The 21398-nt window shown below is 32.7% G+C and overlaps 1 long non-coding RNA gene across 1 annotated transcript in view; it reads right to left on the bottom strand.

The window, feature by feature from the left end:
• Nucleotides 1–5762: 5762 nt before the first annotated feature.
• LOC128627386 (uncharacterized) overlaps nt 5763–21398 on the bottom strand; it is a 109644-nt gene continuing 94008 nt past the window's right edge. Inside the window, exons 2-3 of the long non-coding RNA XR_008391567.1 lie at nt 10126–10227; nt 5763–6276 (exon numbers count right to left, since the gene is read on the bottom strand). This is a non-coding gene — a long non-coding RNA (uncharacterized LOC128627386). The remainder of the gene's footprint in view (nt 6277–10125; nt 10228–21398) is intronic.

The raw sequence follows: 21398 nt of genomic DNA, 5'->3' as shown, positions 1-21398 counted from the left end.
CTAATGCATTGTCATGTCAAAGATAACAAAAGACTATTCAATACATTAATAATAACTTATGTTTGCACTTTAAATATTAAAAATTGCCATGAAACTATAGTTTTGTTAGTACATTAAGGTTACAGAAGGCTAGGACAAACTTATACAAATGAGAGAAACTAACTGCCAATTACCCAGCTCTATGAATTAGTGAACACCAGCAAACATGATTAAAAATGAAGAAGACCGTATCACAGAATTTACTTTGTTCATTTATCTTGACAAATATAGTTCAGTACCGATTCTTTGGTAATGCTTCAGGGTAAGTCTTAGCAAATTTCTTCTAACACATTTTGTGGAAATAGTTTAATGTGAGTGATAATGAGGTCTCACCCCAGCTCTCAGCTAATGATTTGCTGCTGAGAAATGAAGGAAGACGGCTGGATATGCAATGAAGATTATGAGGTTTGCCAGCTATGGAAATGACACAACAATTTTCATTTAATGGGAGAACTATTTTATCTTTTTAGAGTAAGATGCAATTTCATGACTGTAATTTTTAAAGCTTGTGGTTGAACTTGACTGTCACTGTAACTGAAAATGAAATATTAATGAATGAAACACACCTAGTTGCACTAACTAAATGTATCTGTGAGTGCATAGAAATAGTAACTCAATACAGTATCTGTATTTATAAGGCTATCATACAAGGCTTTGTATTCAACAACTATATAGTTTTTCTATGAAATGAACCCTTGTCTATTTCCATCTATGTGATATAAGAGTACTTGCATGAGTTTTGATACCTTATGTAAGAAAGTAATTAAACAAATTTTGATCCACATTAGACTTTCAGGAAAGGCAGTTTATAAAGTACTCCAAATGGGCATTAGGACATGATTAAGTGTGTGATTTTGCAACACTGCAGTTTGTCATAAAGAAGTTTTGATGGGGGTGGATTGGATGGGAAGTAAATGGTGCCCAGGCTGACTGACAGTGCACTGTACCAGCAAATCAAAGGTTCTGGTAGCTGTGGATTTCCTGCATTCCCTGCCCCCTCATCACACACCCATTTCAAACATGTTAATCTGTTTCTTAATGGAAATGGGCTTTGTAGGAGTAGAAATTTCTTTAAATTTTCTTTTCTTCTTTAAATACAAATTATCTTAGATCATCATCTTTTGGGTAAGTGATACATAAATTCTTCAATTACACTTTCTCTTTCTCTTCTTTTTCTCTTTGTTCTGCTTTATTTTATTATTTAATTTACATACCACTTTTTAAAAAATTCTCTGAATATTTGAAAGGTACTAGGGGTCAAGAATTGAAAGATGTATGAAACAAAGATGCGTGAATGCAATATCCCCTCCCACAACCTATGTGAGCTCTCCACGTGCAGGAGGGGCCTCATTTTCAGCTTTGCCAACATAACATGAGTTTATTATTATTTTCCCAATGTAACTGTAACAGCACTCACTTTGACTTTCAGAAGTTTCCCAACTGGAAAAATAAAGCATGTGTTCACCCCAAATACTGGAACTATGGTGGTCAGAAACTTGCTTTAGCTGATAGCCTTTCCACCAATGCTTTTACCGCTCTCTCTCATTTCAGTCTCAAAAGATTTGTCCACAAGTTAGTTCAAGCAAAAGACTTCAGAAATATTAAAATTTCAGTGTTAAATGGGAAATTTCCTCTTCAGTAAGAGTTAAGAATTTATCTCTAAAGCTGTCCCTGAACATAAAAATATGTTCCCTATTTGGACTTTAGAGATTTAATCAGGCTTTTCTTTTTTAGAAAAAAAAATAATGAGTAATGATATTAAAACATCTATTTTATTATTACAGTTTTAGTTGTTATTTTCTAATTTTCTTAAACATATTAATTGCTTGTGGATGCATAACATTTTTATTCATGTTTTGTTTCCATTTTTTTCCAAGTTGAAAGAAATCAGATGACAGAAAACCAAGTGGGTCACCAGAACCCATTTTTACTCTTTTTTTTTAAATAAAAAAATTTACATTAAGAAGTTTAAAAAGTGAGAATAGGTAATATAAGGCTTTCAAAAGTTTCTCTCTTCTGGATTAAACAGTTTTCTTTTTAATTTGAGCAATATTAGATATTTGAAATAGTTTTGAAACATTTCTGATTAGGTCTTTAGACATCTGCTTTTAAAAACACACACTTCAAAGAAGTTACAATGAATATGACATCAACTGACATTACGTGGTAGCAAGGGAGCAACACTTACTTTCAAAAGTATGTCTACTTGCTAATTATCCATAAACACTGAAGACAGAGTTTACCTTACTACTGCAGGTTTAATCAGTCTGTTTCCTAATGTGAAATGCTGTCTCCACACAACTGTTTAATGCACAACAAGAAAGCAAGTATAATTTAGATCCTCCTTAGAAGGATGATTCTATTCAGCATAGCGTGTAGCTTCCTGGGTTTATGATTCATTACTTTTCATTTGTCTAATTTTACTGGTTAAATATTGTCATCTATAATTTTGAAAGTGGGATGCATAGGGACAATAAAATCACTGACCAAAAATATAGTGTTAAAATAAACATGTCCATATCACTATTGACTTGTACAATTAATTAGCAAGAATAATCATAAAAGTTTTACCGAGCTTGCAAGAAGCACAAATGGGGTCATATTTACTAACAGCTTTTCTAGGGGTGCATTTATTTCTAGAAAACTCCTCAAAAAGGAACAATATGGAAAGAATAGTTGTTTATCCAACATTACAAGGAATAAGGAAGACGCAGGCACATATCTTCTATTTTCCTCTTGAATGTCAAAGAAAAAAATGATTTTTACCATGTATATTGTATATTTCATAAAATGAATGTGGTTATAGATTTAATGAGTTTATACTTTAACATAAAAATATAAGATATGTCCTATTTTTGTAAGTAAGTCATTCTATTTACCACATTACATATATTGGAAGGAGCATTTTTCTTCCTTTTCATTCATTCATTCATTCTTTCTAAGTGTCTACCCACATGTACAATGAGATTCTGGTAGAATTTTCTATGTGACTTTTGGTTACTGTCCTGCAGAATCTCATTGTTAATTGCTCAGCACACTATCTGTCATTTCAGTTCTTTCAATGTAGGAAAAAAGTAAACCATACTCATCTCAAAGATATGCTTGGGGAAATGAGCTTCACCATTCAGTAAGGTTATTTAATTTTTGAAACAGTAATTAACTTTTAAAATACAGTTGTCCTCACTTGGCATGGTACAGCATGTATGTTTCGGCTAACACCATATGTTTAAATAACACCTGGTCCCCAAACAACTCATTTCAAATTTTAGTTACCACAGCACATTACTGTAATTATGTAAAGTATAAACTTTGCTTCTAGTTCTTCAGTCTACAAATCACTACATACATAACAAATGGGTATTCTGATCAGTGACTGATCCCGTAATTTTTTATAGGGGAATAAATTATATATTTGGCACCCTCAAAAAGCCTTAAGCCTTAAGCCTTGTTGGCATAAGGCTTATTTTAGGCTGATCATGTTTAAGAAACAGAAGATTCAGGGCATTTTTCTGTGTCTCTCATAACCGCCTAAAAGAGTTTAGATAGTGAGTCTGTATCAGAAAGAGATCTATTACCTGAGATAACTTCTTTTTATATCGGAAAGACTTCTCTGCATGGTATGGCAAACATTTGTTTTCCAAACATTTGCTCATCTCATCTTCCTGTAAATGTTCTTCTCTTTCAAGCCCCAGACCCACAGCCCCTTCTCCTTTGCTGGGGATAACATACAGGTCTCCATTGCCCGACTGTCTGGGACCCTCAAATCTGTGGGACGCCTCTACATACGAAATTAGTCTTTTCTTGTTAACTAGTCTTATGTTAATTTGATTATCTGACCAGTTGAAGATCCTAGAAGGGGAAAAGAAAACTTTATTCCTCCCTTAGCCTTTCAAAGTCTGTTGGTGAGAGGCCACTGCACATTTGTTATTCAGCTCATGCACAGACAGCAGAACATGTGGTTATGTTGCCTCATATCCCAGAGACCGTGAGATACTATAGGCAAAATAATTTAACTCTTCCAGTACTGCTGCTGCCAAATAATGCTTCAGGTCACCTTGATTCTCTTTGGGACTTGAGTTAAAATGCAAACATTTCATTTTTACTGTCAAATTTAACTTTATAAATCCAGTTAATAGATTAAGAATTTATTTCAACTTTTAATGCCTATTATTACAGACAGACTTTTGGACAGGCTATTGATAATAACAGATCATGCCATTTCTTTAGGTAAAATTTAGGAAAAAATATGACAGGGCATGCAACGAAGCAATATGCCAATATTACTGCAAGAACATTTATTATATCATGAAAGTAACTGCAGGTTTTCAATAAAATATACACAGAGTTTTAGAGGAAATAGCTGGTTGTAAGAATGTAGACATAGTGGATATTTGGGAGACACTGGAAATGCATCCAGGTGAGCTTAGTGGAGGTAAACTTACTGACATAAATGATGAAAGAAAAGGGTTATGATGAACAAGATGACGATACCCCAGAAATGTGCACAAAAAGTTAACAGTAAAGCAATTCTTGGAGATATTTTATGATATCAAAAAAAACCCCCACAAAGGACAAAATATTAAACGTGGATCCCAACTTAGAAAGATATGTGAAAGATGCTCATTCTATTTTGTAAGTTATACAACAACGAGGCAAACACTGTGTAAACTACTATTGATATGCATTTAGTATAAAGTTGCAAAACACCATTCTCAAGGTCCCTAACATTTTAAATTACAGCTTATGAAATAAAATGTAATTTTACTATCTTTTATTTCTGTATACATTTATAACTGACAAATTTTAAGTTTTGCCAAAAATATTTATTAAAGGTAAAACAGTAATAATTTTCCCACCTGCTATAAAAATTACTTTGCAGTCTTTTATCTTGCACTGTCATTTTTAATTTCATACACTCCCTGTGCAAAACAAAAATTTCCTGCATTTGTATTATTTAAAATAAAAACAGTAGTTGTACCCTGGCCAGTGCGGTTCATTTGGTCGGGCATCATCTGGCAAAGGGGAAGGTCGCAGGTTTGATTCCTGGTTCGGGCACATGTGAGAGGCAACTGAGCAATATTTTCTCTCACACATTGATGCTGCCCTCCTCCTTTCTCCTTCGCTTCCCCTTTCTCTAAAAATAAATAGATCTTTAAAAAAGTAGTCGTGACTCAATATAAAAGTTTAGTTTTTAGTTATATTTATTTTTTAAATACTTTTTCCTCATTCTTCTTCAAAATTATTTTTTGACAGAGAATAGGCTACGCATATTGTCTTAACCACATAAAGCATAGACAAATAATATGAATTGAAACTGAGTTTTTAAAAATTCTAACTGATGAGCAATAAAATCTTTTCTGAGAAACTAAAAGCTAGTGGGCCAAAGTTTCCTGATAGCGAGAGAAGTAGAAGAACTCAGCATGGGCTGAGGTCTCCTAAATCATCCTAAACTGATGTAGCTCATTCATCCTCTACATAGTGCCTTTCAACATAACTTTCTGCAATTCTGGAAATATTTTGTCTGCATGTTGTGCAATATAGTAGATACTGGTCAATATATATTGAAATCTGGTTATGGTGATGGAGACACTAAATTTTTAATTTTACTTAATTTTAATTAATTAAAATTTTTATAGCTACATGTAGCCAGTGACTACCACACAGCACAGCACTAATATATTCTACAGAAAGAATTAATATAAATAATACTTCTTTCCTTACATGTTTAATATTATTTATCTTCAATTTTTACTTGATGGGCCACTAGGCTGAATATAAACTCCTGGAATTATACTTGCTTTTACTAAAATTGTTGCCAAACCAGCAACAGTAAGTAAAGGACTCAGGGTTACTGGTCTTCATACTATCTCTAGCCAATTCATTTGTCTTGCCTTTACAAAAAAAAAAGTTTCATTATGGATGAGAGTGCACTACCATAAATTTAACCAAGTGGTAGCTTAATATCCACAGCTTCTGAGCATATGGAATATCTTTAGTGGAGCAGGTCAGTACACCCTCTGTTCTTTAATGGGAGCACATAGAGTTAGCAAATGTGATCTCAAGTGCAGTCTCGAACTGCATGGAAAGGACAGTGGATGTGTTCACTGCAAGGTCCCAGAACTATAATATCTCCCGATTTTTATTGTAGTTCAGAAAGATGTTCATCATCTTAATGTTCCTTAGAACATCAATAGAAAAGGAGATAGGACTTTGAGGAGAGATGAGGAAATGGGTAATCTGGAAGAGAAGGAAAGAGTAAATTGACTACAGGAAAAAGAAAGGATTGCTGAGTAGTGATCAACTTGAAGATTCCATTATAATTTTGATTTAAGTCTTTAGAATCAACTTGGGTTTGTTTTTCCAGCCATAGTCATTGGTGGGGGTCCAGGCAAAGAGGTAGGGTTGGATTACATAAACGCAGTGAAGAATGAGCTAAATATAGGCTTTTGTACTCAATTATAGCATTCAATACCACATTTTAATTCTCCTACTATTGTTAATCTCCCCTACTTTCCTCTACAATAATCTATACATAGCAGAAATGATGAGAGGTGCCATTTCTTAGTGTAACTGTTTCCAAGTGTCTGTTGAGTTTGCTTAGCCCAGGAATGCCTTCTATGATGCTAGGGGATGTTTCATGGTCTATTGCAAATCTGAGCTAAATACGGATGATTCGAGGCTAAGCTGTGCCTTGAAGGCAACTTGGAAGGCAAGAACCCCCGCCACGGTTTTTGGTCTTTCATCAGATCTTTCCCATGTAAAGGTACCTTTTGTCTTTCAGCTTTCGTAGCTCAGTGAAATGGGAGAAAGTTTAATTTATCCTCACTACCTGTGGCTTACATTAATTAATAAAATATTTAATAAAAGCAATGCTTTGAGAATTCCCCATGGCATTATTAAAAACAAATGTTTATTATAAAATGATGTCATATTCAATGTGTCGTTTTTCTTATAAATTATTTGGCTCCAGAGAAAAATCACTTTTTAATAACCACAGGGATAAGGCTCCAGCATAATTGTTGGAATGTTGTATTAATCTTAACTCATGGCAAAATGTGTTACATGTTATATCCAACAAATTAGAGTAATTTGAAGTATATATTCAGAGTAGTTTATATTTTTGTTTGTTTATATAACATATGTATATACTAAATAAATTTTAACCAGAACATAACATTTAAACAAAACAATCTTTGATTTCTTACATTTCATCATGCTACTTATAATCTTTTAACATAAAAGAAATTTGAGGGAAACATATGTAGACTTTTTTGGTTAACAAGCTTCAAAAAGGAAGAATTTTTGTTTTTATAAAATAAGAGATTTTGAAATATTCAACATGATCAAAGTAACAATATGTACATTTTAAATATCTTTATTTGAGAATTCCATATTAAGCAAGGAGTCTCATTTAACTAAATAGACATCACCAAAGTTAATAATACTGTATCTTTTTAAAATTTGTAAATATACATATATCAAAATTTAACCATTTTAACTCTTTTAAGTGTATATTTCAGTGGCATTAAATGCATTCACATTGTTGTGTGTTTATCACCATGATCGAACTCCAGAACATTTATCTTCCAAAACTGAAACTTTGTACCATTTAAACAATAACTCTTCATTCTCCCACCCTTTCTCCCCAGAACCTGGAAAGCACCAGTCTGTTTTTTCTCCCTATGGTTTTGAATACTATAAGTACCTCATGTAAGTGGAATTATATAGCATTTATCCTTTTGTGCCTCACTTATTTCGTTTAGCATAATGTCCTCAACTAGCATGTGTAAGAACTTCCTTCCTTTTTATAGCTAAATCATATTCCCCTGTGTGTACTGTATATACCATGTTTTGTTTGTACAGTCATCTGTCGATGGACACTTAGATTACTTTCACTTTTTGGCTATTGTGAATACTGCTGTTATGAATGTGGGTGTATAATTATCTGTATAATCTGTATTATACAGATTATCTGTATAATTATCTGTATAATCATAATTACCTGCTTTAAATTCTTTTAACTATATACTCAGAAGTGAAATTGTTGGATCAAATAACTCTGTTTAATTTTATGAAGAATTAGCAACCATTTTCTATAGCAGCTGCACTAGTTCAGATTCCAATTTCTTCACATCCTGACCAACAATTGATATTTTTTCCTCATTAACACATTGAGTGTTAAATGCATCTCACTGTGGTTTTGATTTGTATTTCCATAGCTAGTGATGTTGGTCATCTTTTCATGTGCACATTGGCCATTTGTGCGTTTGTCTGTAGTTCTGTCCAGGAAAAGTCCAGCCATCATTAATATAACAAGAACGGTTTGTGTGACATTGATGTGACCTGGCAGCCAAGAGAGTGGACTGAAATGTACATGGGTGAACAATGACAAATACACTGTACTAGCCGCTAGGGGGCAGTAGATGCTGTTGAGTTAGCATGTGTACTGTGTGGCCATTGCATAAAAATGACTAAACAAGTAGAACAGGAATCTGCATTCAATTTTGTGTTAAGTTTGAATGTTCTTCTGAGGAAACTCTTTGGATGATTCAGAAGGGCCACAGGTATGGGCAACTGGTGATTGGCAGCTTCATCACTACAAGGCCCCCCATTCAGGCATCATGTCTTGTGAAGCATTTTTTGGAGAAACATCAAATTATCCTGGTGACTCAGCCCCACTACAGCGCAGATTTGGACCCTAGGACTTCTGGCTTTTCCCCACACTAAAATCACCTTTGAAAAGGAAGAGATTTCAGACAGTCAGTGAGATTCAGGAAAATAAGATGGGCAGTTCATGGTGATTGGGAGAACTGTGTGAAGTCCCAAGATGCCTACTCTGAAGGGGACTGGGGCATCATTGTCCTATGTACAATGTTTCTTGTATCTTGTGTCTCCTTCAATAAATGGCTCTATTTTTCATAGTGTATAGCTGGATAATTTCTGGATAGAATATAATGAATATAAAAATTTTTTTGAGAAATGCCAAATCAATCATTTGCACATTTTAAGTCATATTTTGTGAGTTTTATTTCATTATATATATCCTAGATATTAATTCCTTGTTTGATGCATGATTTGAAACTGTTTTCTAACATTCTGTGGATTGACTTTTCACTCTCTTGATAGTATCTTTTAATGCACAGAAGTGTCTTTTTAAAAATCTATTTTATTGATTATGCTATTACAGTTGTCCCATTTCCCCTCCTTCATTCCCCTCCACCCTGCACACCCTCTCCCACCCACATTCCCCCCTTTAGTTAATGTCCATGTGTCATAAGTTGTTTAGCTTCTACATTTCCCATACAATTTTGCCTTCCCCCTACTTTCTACCTACCACTAGGCTACTCATTCTCTGTACCTTTTCCCCCTCTCTCCTCTTCCCACTCACCTGTTGCACAGAAGTTTCTTTTTTAAAAATAATATATTTTGAAACTTTTTTAACATTGAAAATAATTTAAAAATAAAGTTTAAAGCTAGTTATAGCTCTGGTATTGCTCTGCATTATTAAAGTTAAGAAGTTTTGTTGATTAGGGGAATTTAAGCAAAAATAACACAAGTTTATGCTTTATCATTACCCATCCTGTGAAGATGGGTAGTGATACCTGGCTTCATTGAATTTTCTCATTAAAATAAAAATATCAGCAAGTTAAATATGTTTGGATCATGCTGTTTGTTGTTTTTTAATGGGACTATATTGAAGTAAGAATAGAAAAATAAATGAATTAAAGTACAATCAATGAAATAATTTGTGACTCTTAACAATGCAATATTTTTTCTTTACTATGAGCACCAATGATAACCAAAGATTACAACCAAAATGTCAAATAAAATGGATGGGACCTTAACTGTTTTCTACCCCAGGACATTTATACTTGATCCTCTACCAGAAATACTGTTCTTGCATAGCCTTGCCTACTTGCTTGGACTCAGCCTTCAGAACTTAGATCCAAGATCATCTTTTACAAAGATCTCCACTTATTTAGCTGAATAAAAAAGCCCCACTTCCATCTTGTATCCCTCTTTACCTCGGTAAGATCCCGACTAGCGTTACTTAGCAGCACGGCACCAACAATCACCTGAAGTTACCTGTGCATGTGTTTCCTCAGCCATCATCTCCTCTTCACACTCCCACTAAGTGAACCTTCCATGAAGGACCTTGCCTGTATCGTTTACCTGGATCCTCAGTACCTAGAATAGCAGGTAATGAATAAAATATTCGCAGAGAAATGAAATGAGGTTTATGCTAAGGTTTCAATGAAATCATGTCTTTCCCTCAAATTATTGAAGTTATATGAGTTTTTCATTAATTACACAATCAGACAGGAACCTTGATTATACATGCACCTTTTTTAATGAGAGCTATTTATGGGCATATTCCTTGGTAATTATGGAAAGTGCATTGTCCATGTCTTATCTTTCAGGTGAATGGATATCGTGCAATTAGTTGTATCTCAGAGTCCAGGCAAGATATTTACTCTATTTACTTTCATTTAGATCTCTTGTCCACAGAAAATGTATCTTTCTCTCTGATATTGGGAAAAAATAGCTTGTAATTTCCTAAGCTTTCAAGAGCACTTTCTCCATCCTAGTTTCTTAACTCAGAAACACTCAGCAGTAAATCAGTCACAATTTCTAAGAACTGCATATGAAACACAAATGAGACATTTAATTGCATGGTAGCATTTTACAAATTCCATGCAGTACTATTTTTAACATTACTTGGAAACCTGATGATTTAAAGAAATTAGGTATTAATTTGAATTCTTTTTTTTCAAGTCTCTTAAGAGTTACACGTATATTAATAATTAGCCTTTTTTAATAACATTATTATAGAAAGCTGCTGCTTTTAATACATCCCACAGCATATCAGTTTAAGGGAAAATTCTGGCTGCTATTATTCATCTGCTTAGACATTATTAAGATCTTTTTTCAATTTCTTGTTAAGAAACACCTCAGGTTCTTCTTTTCTTTAAGCACTGTTTCATTTCAGCAGAATGATGCATTGGAAACAATCTTAACCCAGCTTGAAGTACTAAATACCAGAGTGATTATTGAACGATGGAGTGTTTCCATTACTTTTTGTCTCACAGATGTTTTTTTTTTGTATTATTAATTTTTTAGTGCCAACAGAGTATTGCAATATTCTAAAGTGCAACCCCTTTCTCAGGTGAGTCTCATAAATCTCATGGCCACTGTAGTAGGAAAGCAAGGGGCTATTATAATTGCAGATATTTCTGGTCCAAAAGCAAATATCTTTTATAGGATCGATTTTCACTGTTGTGATTATATAAAGGGGACATTTCAGAAAAAAAATATATGTTATAGCATGGTCGGCTCTGGATAAGCAGTCTGCAAATGCTGGTTCTCACTGAACCTGGGTCACCGGCTTGCCACGTGAACTTCGACATCCCAATGTCTTCCAGTGGAGATTCACATTTAAAAGTCAATATTTTGCTAATAGCACCTTCTAATTTATATGATGATATTAAGTATATCAATACACTAAGATTTTTTCAAAAATGGAAAACAATATTTTCCATAAAAGAAAACCATGACTTTCTAGAAAGACTCATCGAGATACTGATATTTCTGACTGAAGTTAGGACAATCCTGTCAAGTTTCCTGGAGATTCTTTTAAAAAAGATAATTGAGAAGAGAGAGTAATTATCAAGTTAGCATTGTAATTTGGGGCTTCTCAAAATCAGATGTCCTGAGTTGATAATAATTTGGATATTGATCATGAGAAGCAGTAGTTTTATGCACCCCAAACACTGATGCCTAAAGATTGAAAAATCATTTTCTACTACAAATAAAAGCTTTCACAAATAAAAATCAGTATTCTTGGAAGTATCCTGGAAAGGTAGCCTCAGGATGATCTACCAAAAATGATTAATAATAGCTAATAATATTGCCAACTTACTATACATGCATTTCTAAGTATAAGAGATGATAGCTACTGGCAATACCATCAGTGGTTATGTGTCCACAACCATTTTTGGTGTGGAATTATCGGGGCCTGGAATTATTTGTGCAGGTAGTCCGTTAGCAGAAACTATTCAGTAAGGTTTTGACACAATTTATGAAAGCAGACAACAAGCAAATAATTTACTAGTTAATCTTTCCCAGATAAAAAATTACATTATTTAACTTACAAATCGTATTTAACTCTCCATTCTTTAATTCAGAATAGAAAATTCATGCTTAATAAATGTATTTTATTGAAGTAAAATGAATCTGCTTTGATTAAAATAGACTAAAATATTTGGGATAGTACATATTTTTAAAAGCTCATAGTTTTGTTTGCAAAACTATCATGCAAACAATTATTTGATATGTACTTTAAAAAATATTTATGAACTGCATTACATTAGATACAGATATTTTAAATTTCATACATTGGCCCTTTAAAATTTTGCAAATTATTTTATTTCATATTCATTTTCATCATTAACAAAATTTTATTCACTAGAGTATAGTTACTATAAGTGGTGATATTTAAATGCTTTATCTTTTTTATCCCTTTTAGGCAGTCATTGAGTAACAGAAATTTGCAGTGAAAATGGTTTTAGTACACTATTATTAAGGACTTCAAAACATAAATCTATTAGATATTTTCATAAGAATTTAAAGTTTTATATTATAAGAACCTATCAGAATGGTAGAGCAATACAGAGAAATAAATTTTTAATTATAAAATAATATGAAGTACTCATGAATAAATAGAAAAGTGCCTGAACACCATAAAAATAACATAAATTTGCTGGAAAAGCGTAACAGCATGGAAAACCATATTTGCACATCAGTTATGAAACTGTCATTTTTATTATTTATTTTATTAACAGTACTTTGGTACTATTACCTTCGTAGTTATTATGTCAGTTGTTAATTTTCTCTTTTAAAAATGTGCTCAAATTAATAAATGAATTAAACTTTAAGTGCTGTCATTACATTAAACATATATAATTACCTAAGTTAACTTGAATCCTTCCCCTTCTTGAGTTGTATTTTTTGCCTATAAATGAAATATCTTCATCACACTGCACCAACATGCAGAAAGAAAAATGATATATAGTATAGTTTCTGATAACTATTTAAACAATTATTGTTTTTAGAATCCCCAGCTCCAAATTTGTTTTTAAATAAGTTTATTTCTATATATAATATTTTTATCTATAAAAGTATAAAGAACTTTATTATATAATTTTTGTGGATTTTTCTATTTTATTTAATTGTTAGTTTGTTGTTTTCCATTACTCTTTAGTCCCCTTATACCTCCCTCCTCCCAACACTTCTGTCCATGTCCTTGAGTCCATTTTTTTTTGCTTAACTCCTCCACCCCTAACCCATCCCCCACTAGCCTATCTGCTCTCCTTTTATGAGTCTGTCCCCATTTTCCTTGCTAGTTCAGTTTCTTTATTAGATTCTATGTATGAGTGAAATCATACGATATTTGTCTTTTTCTGGCTGGCTTATTTTACTTAGCATAATATTCTCCAGATCCATCTATATACTGTTACATAAGATAAAGTTCTCTCCTTTTTCACAACTGAGTAGTATTCCATTGGGTACATGTCCCATAGTTGTTTTACTCACTCATCTGTTGGACAACTGGGCTGCTTCCATATGTTGGTGATTGTAAATAATGATGCAGTGAACATAGGGGTGCTTATGTTCTTTTGAATCAGTGTTTTACATTCCTTCAGATATATTCCCAGAAGTGAAATTGCTGGGTCATAAGGCAGATCCATTTTTAATTTTTTGAGGTATCTCCATATAGCTTTCCACAGTGGCTGCAACAGTCTGTATTCCCATCAACAGTGCAGAAGGGTTCCCTTTCTCCACATCCTCTCCAGCACTTGCTGTTTGTTGATTTATTGATGATAGTCATTCTGACAGGTGTGGGATGGTATCTCATTGTGGTTTTAATTTGCATTTCTCTGAAGATTAGTGACATTGAGCATCATCTCTTCATGTGTCTATTGACCAAAGTTATGTCCTCTTTGGAGAAGTGTCTATTCAGGTCCTTTGCTCATTCTTTAACTGGGCTGTCAGTTTTTATGATGTTGAGTTTTGTAAGTACTTTTAAATTTTGGATATAGACCCCTTATCAGATGTATTAGTAAATATGTTCGCCCATTCTGTGGGCTGTCTTTTTATTTTGTTGATGAATTTCTTTGCTGTGCAAAAGTTTAGTTTGATGTAGTCCCAATTATTTTTTTTCTTTTGTTGCCCTTGCCTGGGGAGATATATCCCATAAAATATGGCTACAAGCATGCCCAGCTGGTGTGCCTCAGTGGACTAAGTGCCAGCCTGCCAACCAAAGTGTCATCGGTTTGATTCCCAGTCAGGGCATGTGCCTGGATTGCAGGTCAGGTCCCCATTTGGGGGGGGTGTGAGAGGCAACCACACTTTGGTGTTTCTCCCTCCCTTCTCCTCTCTAAAAATAAAAAAAGTAAAATCTTAAAAATATATATTGCTATGAGCAATGTACATGATCTTACTGCCTATGTTTTCTTCTAGGATTGTTATGGTCTGTGGTCTAACATTTCAGCCTTTGATCCATTTTGAATTTATTCTTGTGGGCGGTGTAAGAAGGTGGTCTAGTATCATTTTTTTCTTCGTGTATCTAATTTTCCCAACACCATTTGTTGAATGAACTCTCTTCAGCGCATTGCATGTGCTTGCTTCCTGTGTCAAGTATCAGTCAACTGTAAAGGTGTGAGTTTATTTATGGGCTCTCTATTCTGTGCCATTGATCTATGTGTCTGTTTTTTATGTCAGTACCATGCTATTTGGGTTACTGTGGCCTTATAATAAGTTTCATATTAGGTAGCATGATTCCTCCAATTTTGGTCTTCTTTCTCAGGATCATGGTTGCTATTCGGGGCGTTTTGTGGTTCCATATAAATATTTGAAATATTTGTTCTAGTTCTGTGAAATATGTCTTTGGTAGCTTGCTAGGAATTGCATTGAATTTATAGATTGCTTTGGGTAATATGGACATTTTAATGATGTTAATTCTTCATATCCATGAACACAGTATGTGATTCCACTTATTTGTATCTTCTTCAGTGTCTTTCTTCAATGCTTTATAATTTTCTGAGTACACTTCTTTTATATACCTGATTAGATTTATTCCTATGTATTTTATTCTTTTTGAAGCAATTGTGAATGGGATTGTTTTCTTAATTTCCCTTTCTGTTACTTTGTTATTGCCATATAGAAATGCAACTAATTTCTGGATATTAATTTTGTATCCTGCTGTTTTGCTGAATTTTTTTATCAGTTCTAGTAGTTTCTTAGTGAAATTTTTGGAGTTTTATATGTACATTATCATATTATGTGTGGATAAAGACAGTTTTACTATTTTCTTTCCAATATGGATGTCTTTTAGTTCTTCTTGTCTGATTGTTGTGGCTAAGATGTCCAGGACTGTGTTGAATAAGGCAGGTGAAAGTGAACATCCTTGTCTTGTTCCTGATCTTAAGGAAAATGCTTGTAGTTTTTGCCCATTGAGTATGATGCTGGCAGTGGGTTTGTCATATATGGCTTTAATTAGGTTGAGGTGTGTTCCCTCTATGCCCACTTTGCTAGGAGTTTTTATCATACATGGGTGCTAGATTGTATTAAATAATTTTTCTGCATCTATTGATATGATCATGTGGCTTTATACTTCCTTTTGTTTATGTGGTGAATCACAATTTATTGATTCACAAATGTTTTATCAACCTGGCATTCCCAGAATAAATGCCACTTGATCAACTCATCTTATGGAGTTGATCCAGCATTATCTTAATTCCAAAATCAGATAAAGACACTAGAAAGAAAGAAAACTACAGGTCAGGATCTCTGATGAGCATTGATGCTAAAATCCTCAACAAAATATTAGCAAGACAAACACAGCGATACATTATTTAACTTCTAAATTCAAAATAAACAACATAAATAAATATGTGTTTGATAAAATTCTAAGGTTATATGTTTATTATTAAAATGTTTCCTTTATCATGTATGTATATTTATATATTGACTTATTTCTCTATACAGATCTCCATTAAACAGGTAATCTTTTTGGTCACCTGTTCAATATTCAAGATGCTGTATAATCACTGGAAATTTATGCACTGGCTGGTGCGGCTCAGTGGACTGAGCACTGGCCTATGAACTGAAGGGTCTCTGGTTTGATTCCCAGTCAGGGTATATGCCTGGTTGCAGGCCACTCCCCCAGTGGAGAGAGGGAGGGGAGAAGAAACCACACTTTGATGTTTCTCCCTTTCTTTCTCCATCTCTTTCCCTGTGTCTAAAACTAAATAAATAATGCCTTTTTTAAGTTAAAAAAGTTTTAGCATACAAGATATTAAATAAAAAAATAATATCTATAATGAATTTTGATATTTATTTTTCTTTATGCTAAAAATCAATAAGACGCTCTTTATATCTTTCCTATTACTTTTTAAGAATGACAAATAAAATAATAATTATTGCATTCTTATTTTTTCACAAGAGAAAAATTTGAAATTGTAATATGCATACCTTGAAACTACATACATTGAACTAATCATATATGAATGTGTTATTTATGCTCAGTTTTGGCATCAGTGAATAATAAATGGTAACTGAGAATTCTTTCCAATATTTAACCATAACTCTTCCACCAAAAAATATACTAGACTCACTGATCATCAAATTGTAAATTACTAATATTGTAATGCTGTCATTTGTTACTTATCTTTTACATTTTTGATAATAGAAGCATACAGATAATAATCTCAAAGTAGATCATTGTGCAAACAGTTAGACTAAAACAGAAACCCTTGAACCTGACTAATAGCATTCGGTTGGTAAACACTACTGGAGTTCTTTAACTTTTAAAAGAATTAGGCTGCCAAATTAGTTATTGTGTCATAAAAATTATTAGTATATAATAAAAAATATACAAAAGAATTATGCTAGCCATGTATAATAGAAAATGTTTTTACCTGTTTTATAAGCACTGATGTATGAAGTGAAAAAATTCTTTTTTTAGCACACTTAGTTTCGCTGCTCTGTGCCCATGAACATCCAATTCTTACAACATTCTGCCCCACCCTCTTGTATCAAATCTGTTTTTCTTAAAATATGCTTTCATCCCTATCACGAGCTGTCATGTTGGCAAACTCAGTGGTCACTTCCTTGTCATTGTATTATTCAACATCTCAACACACATGGCCACTCCTTTCTTGAAAATTTTTCACTCTTTGATTTCACAAAATATAGCTTTGATTTTCCTTGAATGTCACTGGAACTTCAACAATTGCCTTTTCTGAGTCCTTCTGTTAGACTGCTTTTAAAGTTTAACAGTTTGTTGTTTAACTTATTCTGTACCTATATTATTTCCATGTAATTGTGGCTGTAAATATTATCTATGTTTAGCTGAATTAATTATCTACATCCATTTCTATGCCTACTTTGAGGTTCAGACTCAAATATCCACCTCTTTTCTATACATCTCATTTGAATAATAGTCACCACAAATTTAACATTTGGAACATAGGACACTTGATTTAGCACTTTGAAATCCCAAACGTGTAAGAATGTCCTGCTGCTGATCTTCCCCATCATGGTAACTGAAACTATTTAGAAGAGCAGGTAAAAAACCCAAGTGTATACTTTTGATTATTATTCCTCTTTCCATGAATTCAATTAATCAGGGATTTCCAAATCCTGGCTTAATTTCCAAAATATATATTAAATATATATGTTCTTTTTTGCCACTGTCAACCCCTTATTCCATCATAAATAAATAGATAGATAGATGGATCTGAAATTTCCACCTTAAATTTACACTGCTCCATATTTGCCCTGTACAATCCATCCTTAAAAGAATAGACAGAATAATCTTTTTAAAGAAAAAGTTTAATCAAATCACTTTGCTACTTTAAAACATTCTCTTATATTTAGAACAAAATCCAGACTCTTAACCATGGCTTATAATGTCCTGAATATCTAGCTCTTGAATATCTATTTAATATTTAATATTATCTTCTAAACCTCTTTATCTACCAGCCACACTGGCTTTCTGTTCCTTGAATGTGCTGAGCTTTTTTTATTTCAGTGTTTTTACACTGACTGTTCTTTCCACCTAGAATTCTCTTATTCAGACATCTCTGACTTTAATTTTCAGTCCAATTTCACTGTCTCGGAGAGGCTCTGCCTGATCTACCTATATTAGCCACAGTCTCACTTGGTATCCTTCATGAGCGAAGGGACCTTGTGAATGCAGCTCCTTTTGTTTAGGATGGTGTCTGACAGTAAAGGTGGTAAATTGATTCAATGAAGATATATGTTAAGTGAAAGCTCTGAAACAGCATTAGGAATGTATTCACAATGAAGTATAAATAACTGATTAAATAAAGATTTCTAAAGTATTGTTAAATTCTAGACTCAGAAAATAAAGCTTAATGAAAATACTCTTAAGAGAAATTTGAGGCATCCTACATCAGATGGTGGCAGGATTTGAGGGGAAGCTCCTTGGTCTTTCTGCTCTGTCAGATGACACCTGTAAGTCATTCCTTCTAAGCTTCCCTACAAAAGTATCCAGGGAAATTGCATGTGCATTTTTCATCATTTTCATTTCCCAGTTTGCTTCCCTTTAATTCATTATATTAGAATAAAAATATCATATCAAAGAAAAGACTATATTATAACACAAAAATTAATTTAAATATATTTGCATCTTCATGCTTTATTAGCATACTTTAAGTACACAGTATTCAAATATGGTTAACCATGAATTGTAGTTATAATTCAACTTCAAGGCACAAAATCATGGGTCATATCCTACTATATATGAAACTATTTTCACAGAGAAATTCCACTTGAAAACTCAGAAGACAGGTTGTGAATTAGCTATCATAAAATGTATTGTTCTATGAACTCCATATTGAATTAATAAAAGAAATATGAGTCAGGCTAATGAGAAAAGAAGGTAGATTTTTCTGGTTAAGTAAAAAAGTATACCAGTATAATTTTTTTAATTAGAAATGAATGTTGTAATTTTCTTTAAGATACAATAATTGTTTAGTTTTTTTCTTACTCAAATGAGTAAAGCCTGTACAGATAAAATGTTTAATGTTGGTGATGTTACAGGGAGACAGATGGGCAAAGTATTTACTGTTTTAATTAGCATGCTAATGTCATATAAACAATACTTTAAAACTAGGCCCTTCATTTTCCTTTTACAGAGTCTGTGAATTGGCATGAGTTAAAGGATGATCTGATCCAATCTCCTTATTTTACATATGAGTATATTGAGTCTGAAATAAGTTAAATGGCAAGTGGAGAGAACTTGGAATATGACTACCTTGCTCTAATGTCAGCTATAACATTTATAACATTTACTAGCTGTGTGTCCTTTCCCAAATCATTTAGACCCTGCAATCCTGTTTCCTCATCTTAAAATGGAAAGTAACATTTACCTTGCAGATAATTTTGCAAAAAAATTAAGTGATATACAGAAAATGTATGTAATATATTTGAATACTGTTTTTAAACAGTAAAATGCAATTTTTGTTATCTTTCCATCTCTACCCCTAACAAGCTGCACGAACCAACAGAATGTGAAGCAAATTTTTTGACTCAGGTTAATTAATTAATTGACATGTTTATTGATTTATTGGTATACTACCATGTAAACACTAACTTTTATGTTATTAAACCTTGAGATAATCATATTTTTTTCTAGATAACAATGTCACCTGTTTAAGATTTAGGTTAATAACCTAATAGATGTTAAAAAGGGAAGCATTTTTAAAAGAACCATAGCCAATACAATTGTCATGCTTAATAGACACAGTGGAGTAGGAAGTAAAGCTAAAGTTATAGATCATCTGGGCAAGAAAGTAGTCACTGTACTATACAGTAATTTACTCTGAAGGCAGACTATTACTAAGTTTTACTTATTATCAAAAGAACATCAAAACTATTTGATTTCTATTATTTGTCTATCACTTTACAAACAGAAGCTTAAGGAATGGAGCCAACCTTATAATTTCTCACTCAACTATACTATTTACTCAATTCATGTGATTTAATCATAACGTACATCATTAGTAAACAGAAACTCAGCACTTCTCAAGAAGAGAACTATGTTAGGCACTGAAGTGGGATCAAACCAAATGTAAAATATGGCCTCAAGGACCTGTGACCAGTGCTGGAGAATATCACTGCTATGATTATTTTTTTTTAATGTTGAAATCATACCGTGCTTCCTTCAGGAGACGAAATTTGAGTTGTGACTTAGATTTCTGTTCCCATAGTATATAAAAATAAAAGGAAAATAAAATTTTCTCCTCAGAAATAAAAGGAAAATAAAATTTTCTATAGCTTATTCAAGTAAATGTAAGAGGTAACTTTCTGAACTATCAAGCTTATACTACTGAAATTAATTTTGGTTCCATTTTAACTGTTTACTTATGAATCAACACATTGATGTATCTAGTACTCCTAATTGGGAAAAGAAAAAAATAAACATTTTTTTTATTTAAAGAAGAAAACGATTTTAAATTTGTTTATAAAACGATTTTTTTATTTAAAGAAACAAATGATTAAGAGGTCAAGAGTTTTAAAGGCAAATGAGGTAATAGCATTTCATCAAGATCAAAATAGTTGAAGAAAAGTAAAAAAAAATTTGGGAGCAATATTATTTAATCTTGTTAGGTAATAATCATTTGGGCAATATGGGACAAAAAGAGTGAAAATAACAAAATTCATCTGTTTTTGTTCATTTTTCTGAAATTGTTTTATTTGTTTATTCTAATGGGTTTTTTCTTAACCAGGTCTTGAAATTAAAGATACAGATTGGATGAACTTGGTTATAGAATAATATGTTTGCTACACGTTTGTATATTCTATCATACTAAGAAATTTTGATGTAATACGTTAACATTTGTTGTTGGTAATGGTCTTTTGTCCTTCATAAATTCCACATAAAATTTAGAATTGAAGGTTTCCACATTCAATGGAAAATGTAAGACACTTACATCCTCATTTTAATGATTGCTGAGTAGTTTGTATTTTTTCTTCTTATTGCTTGTTTTTTCTTGTGTTTCTTATTTTCCTCTATGAGTCAGTTATTTTAAACTTAAAATTTATTCACTTTAGAATGTTTACTGCAGTTACCCTTTTCAAATTTGTCTGCAGTGTTATTTTCTTTTTTTTTTCTATGACATGTTTGAGATGAAGCTCCTGCACACTGAGTGGAGTTGAGAGTTGTTACCTCCTAAAGCTGTGTTCTTTCCATGGGCTTATGTATGTTCATATACATGTTCATATGTATGTACATAGGAAATCTAATGAAAGCAACAAGAGAGAATACAAAC

The sequence above is a fragment of the Artibeus jamaicensis genome, unplaced genomic scaffold (genome assembly GCF_021234435.1).
Source record: "Artibeus jamaicensis isolate MK-2021 breed Jamaican fruit bat unplaced genomic scaffold, CSHL_Jam_final contig_388, whole genome shotgun sequence".
NCBI lineage: Eukaryota > Metazoa > Chordata > Mammalia > Chiroptera > Phyllostomidae > Artibeus > Artibeus jamaicensis.
This window is presented reverse-complemented; position numbering and strand designations above follow the sequence as displayed.